The sequence below is a fragment of the Bufo gargarizans genome, chromosome 1, assembly GCF_014858855.1.
Source record: "Bufo gargarizans isolate SCDJY-AF-19 chromosome 1, ASM1485885v1, whole genome shotgun sequence".
Lineage (NCBI taxonomy): Eukaryota > Metazoa > Chordata > Amphibia > Anura > Bufonidae > Bufo > Bufo gargarizans.
The window spans coordinates 351,593,082-351,610,535 of NC_058080.1; the positions used below are offsets into that span (position 1 = coordinate 351,593,082).

Consider the following 17,454-nt stretch of genomic DNA (forward strand, 5'->3'; position numbering starts at 1 on the left):
AGGAAACCAGCTATCAATGTGAAACATGTCCATCAAAATCTGGCCTCTGTATGAAAAGGTGCTTCAAAATTGACGACTTTTGATGTGAAATTGTATACTTTTATTTTCACAAAACCCTCTATCCTTTCATGTTGTCCAGTTATAATTTTATTTTTTCACAATTTTGTAGCCCACCTTGTCAAAATTATTCCAACTAAAATTTAATTTGTCCACATCACTGTATAAATTATAATTAAACTAATATAAAACGTATACCACTAGGTGAATACCTTAGTGGGTATAGTTTCCAAATGTGCTCACTTATTGGGGGTTTCCACTATATGGGTGCCTCAGCAACATTGCGCCCAATTACCATTCCAGCAAAATCTGCCCTGCAAAAATCATATGGTGCTCCTTCCTTTCCGAAACCTGCTGTGCCCCAACACATCAGTTTATGACCAAATATAGGCTGTTGCTGTATTAAATAGAAAATAACTTATTGTAAGCTGTATATTCTCCTTTAACCCCCAGAAAATGAAAAGTGTGCGCCTTTGTGCAACATTTTCTTGTAAAAAATAAAATAAAAAAATTAATAATGCAATTTTTCTTTTTCATGGCCAAGTGTTTCTAAATTCTATGAAAAGCTTGTTGGACAAAAGTTCTCATCACCCCCATCGAAAAATTCCTTGGGGGTGTAGTAACCAAAATGGGGTCCGTTTTTGGGGCGTTTCCATTGCAGGAGTACCTCTGGGTCTCTTCAAATGTGACATGGTGCCCAAAAATTATTACTACGAAATCTGCCCTCCTATTAAACCATATGAAGCCTTTCCCTTCTGATCTCTGCAGTGTGCCCATGCAGCAGTTAAGGTTTCTGTAAAATTTTGAGTAACAAATACTGAGGTTTGTCTGGCCGATAACCCTGGCTGTGTTACAGGAAAAAATTTGATCAAAAAGGAAATTTTGAAAGTTCACCTCCATTAAATTCTTGGTAATCCAAAACGATTAGCAAACTTTGTAAAATCATTTTTTAATAACTTGAGACGTAGTTTCTAAATTGGAGTAATTTATGGATGGTTTCTATTACGTGAGCCAGATAAAATGACTATCACTAAATTGGCCCTTTAAAAAGTTGGTTTTGCACATTTTCTTCAAAATGTCAAAATATTGCTTCTAAAATTCTAAGCCTTCCAACATTCAAAAAAAAAAAAAATTATATATATATATATATATATATATATATATATATATATATATATATATATATATATATATATATATATATATATATATATATATATATATATATAACCCACACATCTACAAAACGATGCCAACATAAACATATAGAGAATATTAACCCCTTCCCGACATGACGTAATAGTACGTCATGGCAGCAAGTCACTTGCCGCAATTTGGCATACTATTACGTCATGGTGATCGGACGGGCACCGGAGCAGGAGCAGTGCGTGCCCGATTATTGCAGGGGCCCGGCAGTCCCTGATAGCCCCTACTGTATCTGCCAGCAACACTGTAAAAGCTGAAGCCAGCAGAATAACCTTCTATGGCATGGTCAGCATGCGGCGGGTGAGGGAGCCCATCGGGTCCCCACGCTGCAGTGACGGGCACACGATGGAGCGACAAGGCAGCCTGATGTAGACATATTAGGTATCACCGCATCCGTAACAACCAGCTCTATAAAAATATTGCATGATCTAACCCCTTATCTGAACACCATAAAAATAAATAAAATAAAAAAATATAAAAAAAAAAAAAAAAAAAAAAAAAAAAACACAACTGTGCCAGAAAAGCCATTTTTGTCACCTTACAAATCACAAAAATTGCAACACCAAGCGATCAAAAAGGCGTATGCCCCCCAAAAATAGTACCAAACAGTCACCTCATCCCACAAAAAAGGAGATCCTACCTAAGACAATAGGAAAAAATATATAAATAAAATATGCCTCTCAGACAATGGAGACACTAGAACATAATTTTTTTGGTTTAAACTGTAAAAATAATAAAAACTGTGCCAAAACAACCAAGTTTTGGTCACCTCTCCCAATAAAGTGTAATAATGAATTATTAAAACCCCAAAATGGCAGCAATAGAAAAAAAAAAAAAAAAAAAAAAGTCAACTCTTCCTGCAAAAACGCCCCTGCACAAGACGATCAGCAGAATAAAAATATGGCGTTCAGAAAATGGAGACAAACTTTTTATTTCCAAAAATGCTTTATTATTTAAAACTGAAACAAACAGTAGACATATTTGATATCACTGCATCCGTAACAACCTGCTCTATAAAAATAGTAGGGATCGACCGATATTGATTTTTTAGGGCAGATACCGATAATTTGTGAACTTTCAGGCCGATAGCCGATAATTTATACCGATATTCTGGGAATTTTCATTTTTGAAAATAAAAATAAAAAATTCCTACACAAATCTGCAGAAAATTTATGTTTATTGTTAATGTGTAGTTTTTTTTGGGTAAATCTCTCTTTTTCATTTATACTTAATATTTTGGTGTTTTATTTTTATTTTTTTACTTTTTATTTTGTTTTTAATAACTTTTAGCCCCCTTAGAGACTAGAACCCTTGTCCTATTCACCCTGATAGATCTCTATCATGGTGAATAGGAGCTCTCACTGTCCCTGCTGCTCTGTGGTTTGTGCACACAGCAGCATGGAGCTTACCATGGCAGCAAGGGCTTCAATAGCACTGCACCACCAATGCTTAATAATGGGGGGGGGGCTTGGGGGCGCACTGCGCCACCAATGTCTAATACTGGGGTTGGGGGGGGGGGGGGGGGGAACTGCACCTCCAATGTCTAATACTGCGCCACCAATGACGATAACCCTCTCATTTATTCATATACAGGAGGCGGGAGCTGGCTGCAGAATGACATAGCCGGCTCCCGACCTCTATGAGCGGTAGCTGCGATCCGCGGCACCTGAGGGGTTAACTACCGCAGATCGCAGCTATTGCTCATAGAGGTCGGGAGCCGGCTATGTCATTCTGCAGCTCCCGCCTCCTGTTCAATTTGAAATTAGAATGAATGAGAGATTTCTCTTCATTGGTGGCGCAGTGGCCACAGCCCCTCGTCCTTTCATTGGCGGCAGCGGCAGCAGCAGCACAAAGGGAGGGAGACACTGCTTCCTTCTCCGCTGTGCTGCTAAGGGGAACACGGAGAGCGCTGACAACAGCGCGATCTGTGTTCCCCATACGCTATCGGAATATCTGCAAAATAGATGCAGATACCGGTCAAAATCCTGAATATCGGCCGATAATATCGGTAAATCCGATAATCGGTTGATCCCTAAAAAAAAATAGCACATGATTTACTCTGTCATATGAATGTTGTAAAAAATAAAAACAGTGCCAAAACAGCCATTGTTACCTTGCCTTACAAAAAAGTAATATAGAGCAATTAAAAATCATATGTACTGCAAAATAGTACCAATAAAACTGGCACCTTATCCCCTAATTTCCAAAATGGGGGCACTTTTTGGGAGTTTACTGTAAGGGTGCATCTGGGGGGGGGGGGGGGGCTTCAAATGGGACATGGCATCTAAAAACCAGTCCAGCAAGATCTGCCTTCCAAAAACTATATGGAGCTTCTTTTCTTCTGCGCCCTTACATCAGTTTACGACCACATGTGGGGTGTTTCTGTAAACTGCAGAATCAGGGTAATAAATATTGAATTTTGTTTGGCTGTTAACCCTCAATGTGTTAAAGAAAAAAAAAAAAAATTATAATTACACTTACCGGTAATTTGATTTTCAAGAGTCCATGACAGCACCATGAGAGAGGGTCCGCCTCCCAGGACAGTAAACCCACAGGTATGGAAAAGGAGGAGCCTCTCTCTCTTCCTCAGTGGTTTTCAGAGACGAGAACCCCTCTAAAATCCGGTCCTCCGACTTTCCTCACTTGCTTGGCTGAAGTCATATGCACGCTCCATGTTTAATTATATAATATTATTATTATATATTTTTTTGCACACCTTTTTTTTCCGCAAGTGCAAAGTTTTAATGCATTTTGCACGCACGCAAGAAAAATTGGCATGTTTGGTACCCAGTCCCGAACTGCTTCACAGAAGTTCGGGTTTGGTGTTCTGTAGATTATAATGGAAAATAGCATTCTTCATACAGAATGCTTAGTAAAATAGTGATGGAGGGGTTAAAAAATAAAATTAAAATGTTGGGAATTGGGACTGGGGGCAGAAAGGTGAGCTTAGGGAGATGAGCCGGTGACCAGATTTGGGGGGGGGAGAGGGTAGTAAGGCGAGCTTAGGGAGATGGAGGAAGAAGCATGTGACCAGATTGAGGAAGGGGGGGTTGGCGAGTCTAAACAAGATTGCTGAGGGGATAGGAGAGGCTGGTCATGAAATGAAACCAGCTTTCTGACTACTTTGGGGGAAGGAGTGATGAGCCTGAAAAGGATTTATCGGGGGGATGGGGAACAAACTAACGGACTACTTTGGGGGGTGCGGTGGGGATGGTTGGAATGTGATCAGCCTGCGGGGAGGGGTGAAATCTAAGTGTGATTCGTGCAGCTTTGTGGGGTATCTGGGGTACCACCAGTATCTGGGGTACCAATGTATGTCTGACAGTGGTGGGGGAGGGCAGCCTTCAGTCAGTCACTTAAAATGAGGTGAGGGCTACTCTTCCCCACTGTAGGATTGGTGGGAGGGGGTCCCCCATATATTGGTCCCTTAGGAGGATTCCGAGGAGCAGTGACAATCTTTACTATCTATTTTTCTAAAAAGTTGTAAGCCTCTATAAGCGGTGAAGCTAAGGCAGTGTTGTTGAGACTTTTGGGACATAGCTAGTAAATACCTGGTTTACGTCACATATTTGTGTTAAATTACTTTCCCGTATGGCTCAGGACACAGAGCGCTTCAGCTTTGATTTTCTTTTTTAAATCAGCACTCCGTACAAAAAAAAGGTTGCCGGCCCCCGCTTTAGCGTATATGCTTGTAGTCACTTCCTTTCTACTTTTTAACAAGGTAGAGACTATCGAAGAGACCTTGTGCTCCTTCTCGCAGATGCAGGAGAAATTCGGGCTGCCCCGCAACTTTTTCTTTATATACCTGCAACTGAGGCACGCGTTAAAGGCCCAGTTTGGGGAGAGAGGGCGAGGCATCTCAAAATACCCTTTAATAGGCATACTAAAAGGTCGCAGGGTCCGAGGGGCATAATCTCTGTGCTTTATACACATCTGCTCAGTAAATCGCATGACGTTGAACCCTCTCACTATTGAGAGTAAATGGGAAAATTCAATACCGTCTGACGGCTGATGACTGGAACGAGGCTTTAATGGCTCCGCTGAAGGTCTCTCCATCAATCAATAGATTTGATTCAGCTGTTTATATTGCACAGAAGTTACCTTATGCCCACTAGGTTACACAAAATGGGTAGGCTGTCACACAATAGATGCCTGAGGGATAATGCTGACTTTTGGCATCTGATGTGGGATTGTACTTACTTGAGAGGCTACTGGAGGGAGGTGGAAGAAGTATTGTCAACTATGGTTCCCTCTGCAGTACCGCTGTGTCCAAAAATTTGTGTACTGGGTATATTAGATGAGGAGGGCATTACCATAGAGCAGTGGTGGCAAACCTTTTAGAGACCGAGTGCCCAAACTGCAACCCAAAACCCACTTATTTACTGCAAAGTGCCAAAACAGCAATTTAACCTAAACACCAATATAGTATATCTTCCATCATTTAGCTATAATAACCTACTACATTTAATGCTCTGCCTGTGCCGTACATAGCGTGCCCCGTGCTGAAAAAAATGGCAGAAAAAGTCTAATGCATATTGGTGCACCATAGACTATATATCAAGGGTGCGGGTGCCCACAGAGAGGGCTCTGAGTGCCGCCTGTGGCACCCATGCCATAGGTTTGCCACCACTGCCATAGAGTGTTTCTGAGTGAGACCCTATTCCTTCCTAGAAAAGCCATTGCTTTGAAGTGGGTGGTGTCACAGTGGTGAGTGGGGAAAACCCCCCACCGTGCAATAGGTGCTGCTGCAACGCCAGATAGCAGGGAACAGGGAGCTGGTCACCTCCTCACGTAACCCTAAGCGCTCTCCCTGGACTCCTAGCGTATGAGCCGCCTCATAAGGTAAGGGGGCTCATACTCTCCAACCTAGGACCCTGCTATCCCTGCTACACCCTAGGCCTGATGACAGGGCAGAGAATGCCTGTGCATCCTCGACACGGATGACTGGCGTCTCCAGAGGCCCAGTAGCTGACAGGATGCAAGGCAACGGGGGGAAAACCGTACGGCAGGTAAGACACAAAGCACAATAACAATGTTATCTACTCTTGCCTGCCGCAGCCAAGATGGAAAGAGGCTCCGGGCTGGGAAACCCACGGTCTTGCCTTCGCTTAACCCCTCCGGGTAAGCACGCCCCTTTCGGAGCCATCACACACCATAATCAAACCTCTCAGACAAAACCCACACCACAACTACATACACCAGGTGGGGAGAGGAATGACAACCACACCGGAGGAGACAGACACAGCAAGGGAAACAGAATAATAAATAAGGGTGGCTCCCAAGGAGTCACGACCAAGACCGAGGGCCGTGACACTCCCTCCCCTCAAAGCCCCCCCCAACCGAAAAGGGAGGCTGGTGGGACCAAACAACAGGGAGGGGGGAGGGGCAATGCCTAAAAACCACCAGTGTCTCCCTCCAGAGCTGCCGCCAACAAACCTGGACCGTACACAACAGCCCCAGGTTGCCAGCCAACAAAGCAGACTGGAAGGGAGAACAACTGAAGGCACTGCCGGATAGATGCCCGTAACTCCCCCCGGAACTGCCGCCAACAGACCTGGACCGTACACAACAGTCCCCAGGTCGCCAGCCAACAAAGCAGTCCGGAGGAGGAAAACAGGACACCGCGTCCAACTCAGGTGGACGTTCCTACTCCAGGTCGCTGCCAGCAGACACTCCCCAACCAGCACACCTGCCGGAACACCGAAGGAATGCTGCCAGCAGACGACCAGAGATAGGAACCCTGAGAGGGACGAGGGGTCACCAACACGGACACGGTTAGCAAGGTGGCGGGGGAAAGCCACCAACCGTGCCGTTAACAGCGAACCCCATAACGCTCTCCCTCCGGAGAACGCGCATGCACCCCAACGGCCTATGGAGGTGCATGCTCCACCCTCTTTCGAGGGACCTGCGACTGCGGAGCCGCTATTTATTATTATGACGAGGGGTCACCAACACGGACACGGTTGTGAGTGGGGAAAACCCCCCACCGTGCAATAGGTGCTGCTGCAACGCCAGATAGCAGGGAACAGGGAGCTGGTCACCTCCTCACGTAACCCTAAGCGCTCTCCCTGGACTCCTAGCGTATGAGCCGCCTCATAAGGTAAGGGGGCTCATACTCTCCAACCTAGGACCCTGCTATCCCTGCTACACCCTAGGCCTGATGACAGGGCAGAGAATGCCTGTGCATCCTCGACACGGATGACTGGCGTCTCCAGAGGCCCAGTAGCTGACAGGATGCAAGGCAACGGGGGGAAAACCGTACGGCAGGTAAGACACAAAGCACAATAACAATGTTATCTACTCTTGCCTGCCGCAGCCAAGATGGAAAGAGGCTCCGGGCTGGGAAACCCACGGTCTTGCCTTCGCTTAACCCCTCCGGGTAAGCACGCCCCTTTCGGAGCCATCACACACCATAATCAAACCTCTCAGACAAAACCCACACCACAACTACATACACCAGGTGGGGAGAGGAATGACAACCACACCGGAGGAGACAACAGACATAGCAAGGGAAACAGAATAATAAATAAGGGTGGCTCCCAAGGAGTCACGACCAAGACCGAGGGTCGTGACAGGTGGCCGATAGAGCGCCCACACTAAGCCAGTGGAAATCACTAGTAAATCATGCTGTGAGCATGGAAAAAAATAAAAATAAAGTTGTATTCATGCACAGAAAATGCCCACAAAACCTTCAAAAAGGTATAGGGAGAATGGTGCTCATCCTCCCTAACATTGCACAACGCATGCATGCACTCGTATTGATAGCCCACCTGATGTATAATAATGTAAGACTCATGTTCTGGATCATAGCTTTATTATATCTGTTCCTCACTCCTCTCTGATTAAGAATGGGTTTTTATGTACCCCTTGTAAGATCCTTAGGGATCTCTCATGATTTCTGTGTATCCCCTGCGAGGGATGTATCCTTGCTATGCTTCTTTGTCTCATGTCTTATTGTTAAACTTCAATAAAACGACTAATGTAGAGACTACCGACCCAGATAGCCCCTTTTGGATCAATAGTGACCTTTCAAAAACCAAGCTGTCAAGTGAAAGCCCTTGACTGGGGGGAGGAAGGGGAATGTATCACTGGGCCTTGACACAAGAGATCCTGAATTTCCAGAAGGACCCATGGCTCCCTGACCGACTGTAGTCTTAAGCAGGTGAACCATGCTCGACAGGGCTAAAAGGGGGCTATGAAGATCACAGAAGCTCTGTCTTCCCTTATTTTGTTCAACACCCTGGGAATCAATTGTAATGGAAGGAAAGCATACAGAAGACCCCTGCCCCAAGGCTGAAGCCAAGGCAAGAGCTTCTGCAGAGTCTTCAGAACTGCTATCAATTCTTTTTGCTTTGGAAGAAATCTTCCAATCTGCACTGCCCCGGGATCCCTGAAAAACTCTGTCCAGAACATGGGCCCCCCACCCAGACGGACTGGCATCTGTAGTGACTACTAAGGGGTTTTACCACCTTCCACGGGACCCCCCCTGATCTAGATTCTCCAGTATCAGCCACCATTCTAGTGACCGATGGGTCTTCCTGAAGATTAGAATCTTGCTGTTCAGCTCTTCTGGCCTCCCTGACCATGACTGGAGGAGAATCTACCACTGTAGATCCCTGGAATGAGCTTGAGCCCATAAAACTGCTGGAATGCATGATGTCAAGGTACCGAGGACGGACATAGCTTTCCTGACTGAAACGTAAGGACATAGAATTAGATCTCGCACCACTGACCTTACTTTGTTCACTTTGTCCAAGGTCAGAAAGGATCTCTGGGAGGTCGAGACAAGCAAAATCCCCAGGAACCTCTGCATGTTCACTATCCAACCCAATGATTCCAGGATCTCTCCCTGGATGGGGCTACTATTTAAAAAAAATAATCGTCCAGGTAGGGAACAAACAAGATGTCCTCTCTTATGTGAGCAGTCATCTCCACCACCAACTAGGTAAATATACGGGAAGCCATAGAAATCCCGAACGGAAGCACCTGGAACTGAAAGTGTCTTACTCTCCCCTTCAGATGTAGTGCCACTCTCAGAATTTTTTTATGACCAGGATAAATTGGCAGATGGTAATATGCATCCTATATATCCAGGACTACCATAAAGCAATGTTTGCAAAGGAGGCTTACTAGAGATCTGAATGTCTCCATCTTGAACTTTCTGTTTTTCAGAAATCTGTTCAACCCTTTTAAATTTATAATTGTCCTGTAATCACCTTTTGGCTTCTTTACTAGAAAATAATAACCCAAACTTTCTTCTCCAGGAGGGCAAGGAATAAGAGCACCTTTTCTTAACAACGTATCCACCTCCCTTTCTAGCGCCCGCTGCGAATTCTGACTTATTTCTGAAACAAAACAAAAAAAATTCTGGAGGCGAAGAGCAGAATTCCAACCTGAACCCCTCTTTTAGAGAGGTTAAGATCCAATTGCGGTTTGTAATTTTGGTCCAGGCGGGGTGGAAGTTGGACAATCTTCCTCCCACCCTGGCATCATTGTGTGTTATCCTTCCTGGGGGCAGAGCCCTGACCTCTGAACATGAAGCCCTTTGATTTAGAAGAGGAGAATTTACATCCGTTATCTTTTCTACCCGTGTTCCTATCTCTATCGGGAAATCTTTTATTCTCACGAAAGGGATTATATTGTCTGGGAAACCCCTCCCCCCCACGCATCATCAGCCTTTTCTAAAATGTCATCTAAGGTGGAGCCAAATAAATACTTTTCCTTCGCAAGGGATGTTACATAGGCGGCTCTTGGATGCTACATCGCCTGACCAACTCTAACCATAAGGCCCTCCGGGCAGAGTTAGATAACGAAGTGGCTTTGGCAGATAACATAACCGTCTACAGAAGCATCCACTAAAAAGGACGCAGTCTTAGCAATAACTAGAATATTCTCAAATAATAGTCTCCAGATAATCTTTAATCTGAGACTCGAGCCGTTTGATCCATAAAAATCAGGGCTCTGGCTGTGCAAGTAGCGGCAATATTAGGCTTAAAGGAAGTCCCCAGTGTTTCCCACATACGTCTTTTAACTGACCCAAATCATCAAAAGGAAGGGAGGATCTACGAGATATATCTTTGTTATGGGTACATCAATCTTACTCGCCAGAGTCCAAGATTGACAATCTTACTCCTCAAAGGGATAGTTCCGCTTTACAGGTGACAGAATAAAATTTAGTTTATCTGGAATTTTCCATTCATTTGATATTAAGGAAGTTAAGTATTTATAAATGAAAAAAATTCTGCTTGTTTTTTCCCTCTACACCTTCAAACATTACATACTGAATGGAAAGGACCTCTTTTTGGGACTTCAATGTTGATGGTCGCTCTTATTGCTTTTAAAAGCTGATCTGTATCCTGAATAGGAAAGGGGGGTTTACCACCTCTGTCCCCCCTCAGAAGAAGAATCTGAGCTCAGGTCCCCACTTTCAAAAAAAATAAAAAAAAATAAAAAAAAAATCTTCTTCTGAAATAGAGATATCGGAGTAAACCGGAGATTTATGAGGAACCTTCTTGGACTTAAAAGGGGTTGTCCGGGTTCAGAGCTGAACCAGGACATATTCTCTCCCCCCCTCCCCCCCCCGACTTGAGCATCGGAGCATTTCATGCTCGGATGCTCTCCTTTGCCCTGCGCTAAATTGCACAGGGCAAAGGCATTTTTTGGAGTTACTGTGATGTACCAGGCTCTCCATAAGGGAGCCCGGTGACGTCACCGGCACTGTTGGGCGAGCTTTAGCGCTGCCCTAGCCTGTAAATCAGAGCCGGTGACATCACCGAACACACTGCTGGGCGGAAGCCTCTGTCCAGCAGTGTGTTATTGCAATCCAGCGCAGGGAAAGGGAGCGCATTGGAGCATGACAGGCTCCGATGCCAACAGCAGGAGGGCTAGCTGGGTGAAATTATGGGTAGGTCGGGGTTCAGCTCTGAATCTGAACAACCCCCTTTAAGAGAGTTCCCCACTTCCTCTCTAATTAACTTCTTCATGCATTTCATCATGGAGATTCTTTTGAAATTGTAGACTCAATACAAGGTCGACAAAGTAGCTTAGTATAGGCGGGAGCTAACTTTGCTTTACACATTCCACATTCTTTGTATTTTGTTTTAGGAGGATGCCTTTTTAGGTTTATCCTGAAAAACAACAAGACTGCCATAAGCCCGTATTCATAGAACATCACATACCACCGTACTAGGGCTGCAGCTAACGATTATTTGAATAATCGATTAGTTGCCGATTAATTTCTACGATTAATCGATTAATCGGCAAAAACTACAAAATTACAAAACAGAGAGGTTTATATGATCTTACTTGAAAAAATATGTTCAAAGGCCATATTAAAACAAATTGTGGACGACACTATTATGGGGGATCTGTGGACGACACTATTATGGGGGATCTGTGGACGACACTATTATGGGGGATCTGTGGACGACACTATTATGGGGGATCTGTGGACGACACTATTATGGGGGATCTGTGGATGGCGTAGTTATGGAGAGGGGGGATCTGTGGGCGGCGCAGTTATGGAGAGGGGGATCTGTGGGCGGCGCAGTTATGGAGAGGGGGATCTGTGGGCGGCGCAGTTATGGAGAGGGGGATCTGTGGGCGGCGCAGTTATGGAGAGGTGGGATCTGTGGGCGGCGCAGTTATGGAGAGGTGGGATCTGTGGGCGGCGCAGTTATGGAGAGGTGGGATCTGTGGGCGGCGCAGTTATGGAGAGGTGGGATCTGTGGGCGGCGCAGTTATGGAGAGGGGGATCTGTGGGCGGCGCAGTTATGGAGAGGTGGGATCTGTGGGCGGCGCAGTTATGGAGAGGTGGGATCTGTGGGCGGCGCAGTTATGGAGAGGTGGGATCTGTGGGCGGCGCAGTTATGGAGAGGTGGGATCTGTGGGCGGCGCAGTTATGGAGAGGGGGATCTGTGGGCGGCGCAGTTATGGAGAGGGAGATCTGTGGGTGGCGCAGTTATGGAGAGGGAGATCTGTGGGTGGCGCAGTTATGGAGAGGGGGATCTGTGGGTGGCGCTGTTATGGAGAGGGGGATATGTGCACTGTTATGGGCATAACAGTGCACAGATCCCTTTCCTCATAACAGTGCACAGATCCCCCTTCCCATAGCAGTGCCATACACATACCCCCCCCCTCCTCCCCATAGCAGTGCCATACACAGACCCCCCCCCCTCCTCCCCATAGCAGTGCCATAGACAGATCCTCCCCCCTCCCCATAGCAGTGCTATACACAGACCCCCCTCCCCATAGCAGTGCCATAGACAGATCCTCCCCCCTCCCCATAACAGCCCCGGCCCCGATGCTTATAAGTCTGACTAATCACTGCATCTTTATTTTACCTTTTTACAATGACGCTCCTGTAACAGCCAGGCAGAGCGGACGGCGGCATAACGTCACTCACTCACGTGACGCACCTGCTCCGCCCACCTCATAAATGAAGGAGGCGGAGCAGGCGTGTCACGTGAGTGAGTGACGTTACGCCGCCGTCCGCTCTGCCTGGCTGTTACAGGAGCGTCATTGTAAAAAGGTAAAATAAAGATGCAGCGACCGCCCGCATAGCAACGAATCCAGTTATCGAATATAATCGATTACATCGATTAATCGTTGCAGCCCTACACCGTACATACCCTCCATCCATACCACAGGGGTAGATGGTTCCTTCTGGTCATCAGTACTCTCCATTACCTTCAACAGCCTGGATACGGACCTTCTCGAGCAAGGATCTCAGCATGTAGCTGGGTTCTGACTTAAAAAAAAAAAAACTGCTTTTTTCCCGCCTTCCTGGTCTGCAAGCCAAATATTGCAGGATTTATGATGTCACACGCGCGTGACTCACCATGCCAATCTTGTCTCCGCCCCCTTCCTGCCATAGTCTGCCACATGGGAGCCTCTCCACATTCAACAGCCTGGATCCCCGTTTACATGCTTCCGCCAGAGATGCCTGCTTCCCCGCTTTGTTCCACCCGGTTAGTAAGGGGAGAGTGAGCAGAGATAGTGTTTAAAAAAAAAAAAAAAAAAAAAAACACATTGTGCGCACCCAGTACAGCCATCACTCCTTGGGTCCCGATCCTAGTACAGAGCTCCTGTATTCTAATGCTTCCTGCATCTTGCGGGTGTGTTGAGCGGGGAACTAACCCGGCGCGCACCCCCCCCCCCCCCCCAGCTAAATAAAACTTTTAATAGTCCAGGAATAAACTACTCCCCTCTAGGATCCACTTCCAAGGACAGGAAACCACTGGGGAAGAGAGAGGCTCCTCCTTTTTTATACCTGTGGGTTTCCTGTCCTGGGAGGCAGACCCTCTCTCATGGTGCTGTAATCGACAATAGGGAAATTTAATCTTCATTTTCTTTTAATTCTTGTGGAACACCTAAATGGTAAACAAAATTAGTAAAATCAGTTTTGAGTAACGAGGAGTGTAGTTTCTACAATGGGTCATTTATGGGTGGTTTCCACTATGTTAGCCCCACAAAGTGACTTCGGACCTGAACTCTTCCTTAAGGGCTGTTTCACACGAGCGGATGCCGTGCGTGGCATCCGCTCCGTGAAAGAGTGCCAAGACCCGATGCGGACAGCAGAGGCACGGAGCAGTAACATGACTGATAATGCTCCGTGCCTCTCTGTGATCTCTTTACTACGAAATCTCAGATAAAGTTGTCACTGTGATTTCGTAGTAAAGAGATCACAGAGAGGCACGGAGCATTATCAGTCATGTTACTGCTCCATGCCTCTGCAGTCTGCATCGGGTCTTGGCACTCTTTCACGGAGCGGATGTCACGCACGGCATCCGCTCGTGTGAAACAGCCCTAAAAAGTGAGTTTTGGAAATTTTCTTTAAAATTTTAAGAATTGCTTCTAAAATTCTAAGCCTTCTAATTTCCTAAAAAATAAAATGACATTTCCAAAATTATGCCAACATAAAGTAGACATATGGGGAATGTTAAGTAATAAATATTTAATGAGGTATCACTTTCTGTTTTAAGAGCAGAGAAATTGAAAATTTTGAAAAAATTGCAAAATGTTGTTTCAAAATTTTTGCTCAATTTGGGATTTTTTCATAAATAAAGGTGAAATATTTTGACTCAAATGTATGACTATCATTAAGTACAATGTGTCACGAGAAAATAGTCTCAGAATGGCTTGGATAAGTATAAGTGTTCAAAAGTTAATACCACATAAAGTGACATGTCAGATTAGCAAAAAATGGCCTGGGCAGGAGGACGAAAACTGACCCGGGATAGAAGGGGTTAAGTAACTACTTTGTGAGGTATATCCATCTTAAAAGCACTGAAATACAAATTTTGAAAAATTGCTAACTTTTTTCAAATTGTAAAATTTAGATTTTTTAGAAATAAGACTAAGGGCTCTTTCACACTTGCGTTTTTTTTTCTTCCGGCATAGAGTTCCGTCGTCGGGGCTCTATGCCGGAAGAATCCTGATCAGTTTTATCCTAATGCATTCTGAATGGAGAGAAATCCGTTCAGGATGCATCAGGATGTCTTCAGTTCCGGAACGGAAAGTTTTTGGGCCGGAGAAAATACCGCAGCATGCTGCGCTTTTTGCTCCGGCCAAAAATCCTGAACACTTGCCGCAAGGCCGGATGCAGCCTTAAGCTAAACGTCGTTTCGGCGCATTTCCGGATCCGACGTTTAGCTTTTTCTGAATGGTTACCATGGCTGCCGGGACGCTAAAGTCCTGGCAGCCATAGTAAAGTGTAGTGGGGACTCGGGAGCAGTATACTTACCGTCCGTGCGGCTCCCGGGGCGCTCCAGAGTGACGTGATCGCATGGCACGGCATCCATGCGCATGGGGCGCTCTGACGTCATTCTGGAGCGCCCCGGGAGCCGCACGGACTAAGTATACTGCTCCCCCGCTCCCCACTACTACTATGGCAACCAGGACTTTAATAGCGTCCTGGCTGCCATAGTAACACTGAACGCATCTTGAAGACGGATCAGTCATCAAATGCTTTCAGTTCACTTGCGTTTTTCCGGATCCGGCGTGTAATTCCGGCAAATTGAGTACACGCCGGATCCGGACAACGCAAGTGTGAAAGAGGCCTAAAGTATGTCTAGTCAAAATTACGAAAAAAGTACGATGTGTCACAAGAAAACAGAATCGGATGGAAGAGTAAAAGCATTCCAAAGTTAGTACCACAAAATGACATGTCAGATTTAAATAAAATAAATAAATAAAAATAAATAAAACAAACCTGTCCTTAAAGGGAACCTGTCACCGGGATTTTGTGTATAGAGCTGAGGACATGGGTTGCTAGATGGCAGCTAGCACATCCGCAATACCCAGTCCCCATAGCTCTGTGTGCTTTTATTGTGTAAAAAACCCAATTTGATACATATGCAAATTAACCTGAGATGAGTCCTGTATGTGAGATGAGTCAGGGACAGGACTCATTTCAGGTTAATTTGCATATGTATCAAATCAGGTTTTTTACACAATAAAAGCACACAGAGCTATGGGGACTGGGCATTGCGTATGTGCTAGGGGCCATCTAGCAACCCATGTCCTCAGCTCTATACACAATATCCCGGTGACAGGTAACCTTTAAAGGAATTCTGTCACCAGGTTTCACCCCTGTCAGCTAAGGCTACTTTCACACTAGCGTTCGGGCGGATCCGCTCATAATAATGCAGACGGAGGCTCCGTTCAGAACGGATCCGTCTGCATTATTTTTAGCATATAACAGCTAAGTGTGAAAATAGCCTAGTACGGATCCGTCCAGACTTTCAATGTAAAGTCAATGGGGGACGGATCCGCTTGAAGATTGAGCCACATTGTGGCATCTTCAAACGGATCCGTCCCCATTGACTTACATTGAAAGTCTGGACGGATCCGCACGCCTCCGCACGGCCAGGCGGACACCCGAACGCTGCAAGCAGCGTTCAGCTGTCCGCCTGTCCGTGCGGAGGCGAGCGGAGCGGAGGCTGAACGCCGCCAGACTGATGCAGTCTGAGCGGATCCGCTCCATTCAGACTGCATCAGGGCTGGACGGCTGCGTTCGGGTCCGCTCGTGAGCTCCTTCAAACGGAGCTCACGAGCAGACCAGCGAACGCTAGTGTGAAAGCAGCCTAAACATATGCTGATGTTCAGGGCCTCATCAGGATTCCTAATGTGGGCTTCTAAATGTGATCCGTAGCCTTATTTTGCTAAAAAACAGGTTTTACTAACCTGTCACTCAAAGAAATAAGGTGCCCAAGGGGATGTCAAGGGATGCAAGGTGCCGGCCGCACCCACCGCCGTTCGTGCCCAGCGCCGCCTTTCCAGACTTCTGCACCACCTCCTAATCCTCTGTGCTGCCTCTCGCTCTCCCTCCCCCTCCTCCTGCTGTAAGATCTTGCGCGTGCGCACAGGGCTCTGCCTGATGCACCCATGCGGACTTCTCGATTTGGCTTCTTAAAACGAAGTGCGCATGCGCCGGCACTTCGCTCAACCCAGGTATGACCTGCACTCTGGCGCCAGCCTCTCAGAGCCCTGTGCGCAGGCACGAGATCTTACAGCAGGAGGAGGGGGGAGGGAGAGCGAGAGGCGGCACAGAGGATTAGGAGGCGGTGCAGAAGTCTGGAAAGGCGGCGGTGGGTGCGGCCGGCACCTTGCATCCCTTGACATCCCCTTGGGCACCTTATTTCTTTAAGTGACAGGTTAGTAAAACCCGTTTTTTTAGCAAAATAAGGCTACGGATCACATTTAGAAGCCCACATTAGGAATCCAGATGAGGCCCTGATCATCAGCATATGACAGGGGTGAAACCTGGTGACAGAATCCCTTTAAAGGGGTTCTCCAGGAATTCTTGAAAGATTAGTGAAAATACTTAAATATTATTATAAATATATTCCCAAATATCTTTCATTAATTATAATGACTCATTTTGTCTAGAGAGCAAGCATCAGGGTAAAAAAAATGGCCGCCATCCTATTAGTGCACACAAAGCCAGTCCCAATTACACAGCAGCACAAGTTACTTTGGAACACCAAGCTGCCTCTTCCTTCTCTCTGCTTGTCAGGGATTATATTAATACAGCTGAATCTCTGTAGGAATGGAGTTCATGAGAAGATTCTGATATAATGAGAGGACAGACTGTTGTAATGTAGCTGATTGCATACAAGTGCTGCTGCTCATTAGCTACACCTCTGTCTGTCCTCTCTGTACGTCATGTCTCCTCAAGAACTGCATTCC

General features: G+C 46.1%; 1 protein-coding gene across 1 annotated transcript in view; it reads right to left on the bottom strand.

Annotated features, from left to right (window-relative positions):
- MRPL54 (mitochondrial ribosomal protein L54) overlaps positions 1-17,454 on the bottom strand; it is a 43,667-nt gene that overhangs the window by 23,031 nt on the left and 3,182 nt on the right. The window lies entirely within an intron of this gene.